This window comes from Anarrhichthys ocellatus, unplaced genomic scaffold (genome assembly GCF_004355925.1).
Source record: "Anarrhichthys ocellatus isolate YVR2014 unplaced genomic scaffold, GSC_Weel_1.0 scaffold486, whole genome shotgun sequence".
In the NCBI taxonomy this organism is placed as follows: domain Eukaryota; kingdom Metazoa; phylum Chordata; class Actinopteri; order Perciformes; family Anarhichadidae; genus Anarrhichthys; species Anarrhichthys ocellatus.
This window is the reverse complement of record NW_022280460.1, coordinates 21709-27438: the sequence shown is the minus strand read 5'-3', so window position 1 is coordinate 27438 and position 5730 is coordinate 21709. Positions and strand designations below refer to the sequence as shown.

The following is a 5730-nucleotide window of genomic DNA, read 5'->3' as shown; positions in this document are numbered from 1 at the left end:
TGTGTGTGTGTGTGTGTGTGTGTGTGTGTGTGTGTGTGTGTGTGTGTGTGTGTGTGTGAACACATGAAGTCACTTCACAATGTAAAGCTCTATGTGTGATGTATGAAACCAGTGTTACAACATCGTGAATGTCGTTCTCCAGCAGACTTGTTGTCTTGCTTCTTGTTTCTCGTGAGTGTATTTTTGAATCTCAAGTTGTTTTCGTTGCTTCGGTCGCCGTCTTTTGGAGGAACGATTTCTCTTTTGAGGACTCGAAGGAGCTTAAGATGGAATTCTGAGTTTATCGGTTGCCTTCACACGGCTCTCAACATGGAGTGCTAACAGTGCTAACAGTGTTTACCTGAGGGGGAACCCTAAAGCTTAGTTTATTCTCTGTGAGCTGCTCTAAAGACAGCGAGTAACTCAGAGATCTGCTCATAGACTGAAGGTGTAACCGACTAAACACCATAAACTGTGATTATCCGTAAAATCATGTCTCATATTCAAGTAGAGTTTTAACACTGTTCCTGTTCCTGTCTCCTGCTCCTGCTCCTGTTCCTGCTCCTGGTCCTGTCTCCTGTTCCTGTCTCCTGCTCCTGCTCCTGTTCCTGTCTCCTGCTCCTGTTCCTGTTCCTGTCTCCTGGTCCTGTTCCTGTCTCCTGTTCCTGTCTCCTGCTCCTGTCTCCTGCTCCTGTTCCTGTCTCCTGTTCCTGCTCCAGGTCCTGTCTCCTGTTCCTGCTCCTGTCTCCTGTTCCTGCTCCTGTCTCCTGTTCCTGTCTCCTGTTCCTGTTCCTGCTCCTGTCTCCTGTCTCCTGTCTCCTGTTCCTGCCTCCTGTCTCCTGTTCCTGCCTCCTGTCTCCTGCTCCTGTTCCTGCTCCTGTCTACTGTTCCTGCTCCTGTCTCCTGGTCCTGCTCCTGTCTCCTGGTCCTGCTCCTGGTCCTGTCTCCTGTTCCTGTCTCCTGCTCCTGTCTCCTGCTCCTGTCTCCTGTTCCTGTTCCTGTCTCCTGTTCCTGCTCCTGGTCCTGTCTCCTGTTCCTGCTCCTGTCTCCTGTTCCTGCTCCTGGTCCTGTCTCCTGTTCCTGCGCCTGTCTCCTGTTCCTGCTCCTGCTCCTGTCTCCTGTTCCTGCTCCTGGTCCTGTCTCCTGTTCCTGCTCCTGTCTCCTGTTCCTGCTCCTGTTCCTGTCTCCTGTTCCTGTCTCCTGTTCCTGCTCCTGTCTCCTGTTCCTGCTCCTGTTCCTGTCTCCTGTTCCTGTTCCTGTCTCCTGTTCCTGCTCCTGTTCCTGCTCCTGTGACGTCTTTTGTTTCCGTCACTGACAGCAGTTTGTTTCCTGAAACGTCCTGCGGTCATTGAACGCCTCTCTGACATCAACTGACGTCAGTCACATGATGAGTGAAGAACGTCACATGACATTTATAACTGTTCTCACTCTGGTTCTCTCATAGAACGTCACATGACATTTATAACTGTTCTCATTCTGGTTCTCTCATAGAACGTCACATGACATTTATAACTGTTCTCATTCTGGTTCTCTCATAGAACGTCACATGCCATTTATAACTGTTCTCATTCTGGTTCTCTCATAGAACGTCACATGCCATTTATAACTTCTCACTCTGGTTCTCTCATAGAACGTCACATGACATTTATAACTGTTCTCACACTGGTTCTCTCATAGAACGTCACATGACATCTATAACTGTTCTCATTCTGGTTCTCTCACAGAACGTCACATGACATTTATAACTGTTCTCATACTGGTTCTCTCATAGAACGTCAGATGACATTTATAACTGTTCTCACTCTGGTTCTCTCACAGAACGTCACATGACATTTATAACTGTTCTCACTCTGGTTCTCTCATAGAACGTCACATGACATWTATAACTGTTCTCACACTGGTTCTCTCATAAAATGTCACATGACATTTATAACTGTTCTCACTCTGGTTCTCTCATAGAACGTCACATGACATTTATAACTGTTCTCACACTGGTTCTCTCATAGAACGTCACATGACATTTATAACTGTTCCCATTCTAGTTCTCTCATAGAACGTCACATGACATTTATAACTGTTCTCATTCTAGTTCTCTCATAGAACGTCACATGACATTTATAACTGTTCTCATTCTGGTTCTCTCATAGAATGTCACATGACATTTATAACTGTTCTCAATCTGGTTCTCTCTTAGAACCTCACATGACATTTATAACTGTTCTCATTCTGGTTCTCTCATAGAACGTCACATGACATTTACTGGAAGTGTCACTGACTTTATTAACTGTAATGAGGTTTTATTGGCTACATCAGAAATATAAAGTGAGTCTTCATGATGAATTAATGTCATCAATTCTTCTGTGAGCTTCATCCAAAAATACAAATAAAATGAAATATATGAAATAAAATGTTAACAATGATGATATTTCCATTATTGTTTTTGGTGATTAATTAGTAAAGAATATAATATTAACTCGAAAGGTGAAGAGGAGCGGCCAAGAGGTACTCAGCAGGCTGTGTACTTGTAATGTGGTTGGCGGTTAGCGGTTAGCGGTTAGCCAAACAACCTTAATATCTAATAATTATTTTAGATATTTGGGTCCAACATGAACAAAAAAACAACACTGGTCTACTGCTCTCCTGGTCTCCTGGTTTCCTGCTCTCCTGCTCACCTGCTCTCCTGTTCTCCTGGTCTACTGGTCTGCTGCTCTCCTGCTCTGCTCTCCCGGTCTACTGGTCTACTGGTCTCCTGCTCTGCTGCTCTCCTGGTCTACTGGTCTACTGGTCTCCTGCTCTCCTGGTCTACTGGACCTTGGTGAGACCTTCTGGTTCACCTGTCCATCACACAAACACACCTGGACACACTGAGTGCTCAGAGACTGAGACGCCTGTGAAACTGTTAATCAGCTGTAATCACCTGTAAACACTCACACATCCGCCAGCTCTAATGAGTCTTTATGCCGACATTAAGTCAAACCACACACACACACACACACACACTCTACCTGTGTCTCCAGGTGTGTTTTCATCTCTCTTGTGGTCTCTGCGGTGTCACGTATCAAAAGGCCCGCCCTCACCTGAGGCTTCCAGGAAGGAAGTCTCCTCCGACTGATGCGGTTGAGCTTCAAACGCACCTTCAAAAATCTTCTGAGGGGATGGGACGGATCAGAGGGCAGGGGAGGGTATAAAAAACAAACGCACCTGAAGGAGGGAACAGACGGAGCAGAGAGGGTCAGAGAACTACTGATGTTTATGAAGAACGTCTAAAACCAGAGAAGAAGAAAACTGATTTATTTATTGTCTCAAACTATTTAGAACTCAGATCAATTATTAAATCAAAACACAGCAGAACCAGTCGGAGACCAGAAGAGGAGGATCCAGTGATCGACAGCTGATAGAGGACCGATCCACAGGTCCACGATCCACCGATCCACAGGTCCACCGATCCACCGATTGGAGGATGTGGATGTGGAGAAGCTTCCTGTGTGTGTCTCTGGTCGGTGGTCTGGCTCTGGACCACAACACCATCAGGTCCTCCAAAGAGACGACTCAGCAGAGCACCGAGCTGCAGGTAAGAGTACTTCACTGTAGTACCTTTATACTTCTCTGCATGGTGTACTTTATACTACACTGCTGTAGTACCTTTATACTTCTCTGCATGGTGTACTTTATACTACACTAGTAGTATTTATTTGGTAGATTTACTAAATATGACAGGTCAACGATTGTAATACGAAATTCAAAAAGGTTTAATTTGAATTTAATAAACAGAAACATAAAAGTGAGTAGAAACAGGAAGTCCTTGTATGTTATTGATTTAAAGTAATATTTATACTTTACTGTTTTATGTATGTCTGTCTGAAAACAGATTTGTGATTTATATATATTTATTTTTGACCAACAGTTTAATGTATTTTATTAAGCTGCTGTGGCTTCACAGTGTAATATCACAGTAATATCAGTGATATTACTGTGATATTACTGTGATATTACTGTGATAGTCCAGTGATAGTACAGTGATAGTACTGTGATATTACTGTGATAGTACAGTGATATTACTGTGATAGTCCAGTGATAGTACAGTGATAGTACTGTGATATTACTGTGATAGTACAGTGATATTAGTGTGATAGTACAGTGATATTACTCTGATATTACTGTGACATTACAGTGATATTACTGTGATATTACTGTGATAGTACAGTGATATTACTGTGATAGTCCAGTGATAGTACAGTGATAGTACAGTGATATTAGTGTGATAGTACAGTGATATTACTCTGATATTACTGTGACATTACAGTGATATTACTGTGATATTACTGTGATAGTACTGTGATAGTACAGTGATATTACTGTGATAGTACAGTGATATTACTGTGATATCACTGTGATATTACTGTGATATTACTGTAATATTACTGTGACATTACTGTGATATTACTGTGACAATACTGTGATATTACTGTGACATTACTGTGATATTACTGTGACATTACTGTAATATTACTGTGACATTACTGTGACATTACTGTGATATTACTGTGATATTACTGTGACATTACTGCGATATTACTGTGATATTACTTGACAATACTGTGATATTACTGTGATATTACTGTGACATTACTGTGACAATACTGTGACATTACTGTGACATTACTGTGATATTACTGTGACAATACTGTGATATTACTGTGATATTACTGTGACATTACTGTGATATTACTGTGACATTACTGTGATATTACTGTGATATTACTGTGACATTACTGTGACATTACTGTGATATTACTGTGATATTACTGTGACAATACTGTGATATTACTGTGATATTACTGTGACATTACTGTGATATTACTGTGATATTATTGTGACATTACTGTGACATTACTGTGATATTACTGTGATATTACTGTGACATTACTGTGACATTACTGTGATATTACTGTGATATTACTGTGACATTACTGTGATATTACTGTGACAATACTGTGATATTACATTGAATATCTGAGGTTGTAACAGTGACATCACTCTGACCTGTCCATCAGGATCGTTTCCATGGAGACCAGGTGGAGCGTCCCCTACGGCGCCAGACGGAGACGATGAACTCCAACAGAAGACAAAGAACTCAATGTTCTACAGAGGACTGTTACATAGATCAGGTCAGTAGAGACAGACAGACAGACAGACATTGTTTGATTGATTGATTGATTGATTGATTATCACTGGATCCATCAGGTGGGAGGCTGCAGTAACAGAGCTCAGAGGAGACCGTCCTCACAGGACAGACAGGTGGACAGACCGATGGACAGACCGGTGGACAGACCAGTGGACAGCCCAGTGGACAGACCGGTGGACAGACCAGTGGACAGACCGGTGGACAGAGAAACAGACAGACAGATCAACACAGACGGCTTTAACAGGACCAAAGGTGAGTGATTGGAAGTGACTACAAGTCCCAGAGTGCATTGCTCTAGGAAACATACAATATTACCAGGAATATTTACTAAAGTATTGTACTTCAGTACACATTACAGGTACTTGTACTTTACTTGAGTAATTGTTACTATACTACATCTGAGAGGTACATATTGTACTTTTACTTCAGGGAAGTTCTGAATGCAGTACTTTTACTTGTACTGTAGTCCTTTCCTAGTGTGTATTAGTACTTTTACTGCAGTAATCTGTGTATTAGTAATTTTACTGCAGTAATCTCTCTATTAGTACTTTTACTGCAGTAATCTG

General features: G+C 41.9%; 1 protein-coding gene across 4 annotated transcripts in view; it reads right to left on the bottom strand.

Moving 5' to 3' along the window:
- The window catches only part of LOC116401497 (chromaffin granule amine transporter-like), an 11775-nt gene extending 6052 nt beyond the window's left edge, over nt 1-5723 (bottom strand). The window contains exons 1-3 of one of the 4 annotated variants that reach the window (XM_031879915.1): nt 5023-5723; nt 3343-3544; nt 2985-3180 (exon numbers count right to left, since the gene is read on the bottom strand). The gene's annotated coding sequence lies outside the window, so the exon portion shown is untranslated. Of the gene's footprint in view, nt 1-2651; nt 2698-2984; nt 4345-5022 lie in introns of those variants that run through there. The other 3 variants (XM_031879916.1, XM_031879918.1, XM_031879919.1) reach the window with 3 other exon arrangements.
- Nucleotides 5724-5730: the final 7 nt, after the last annotated feature.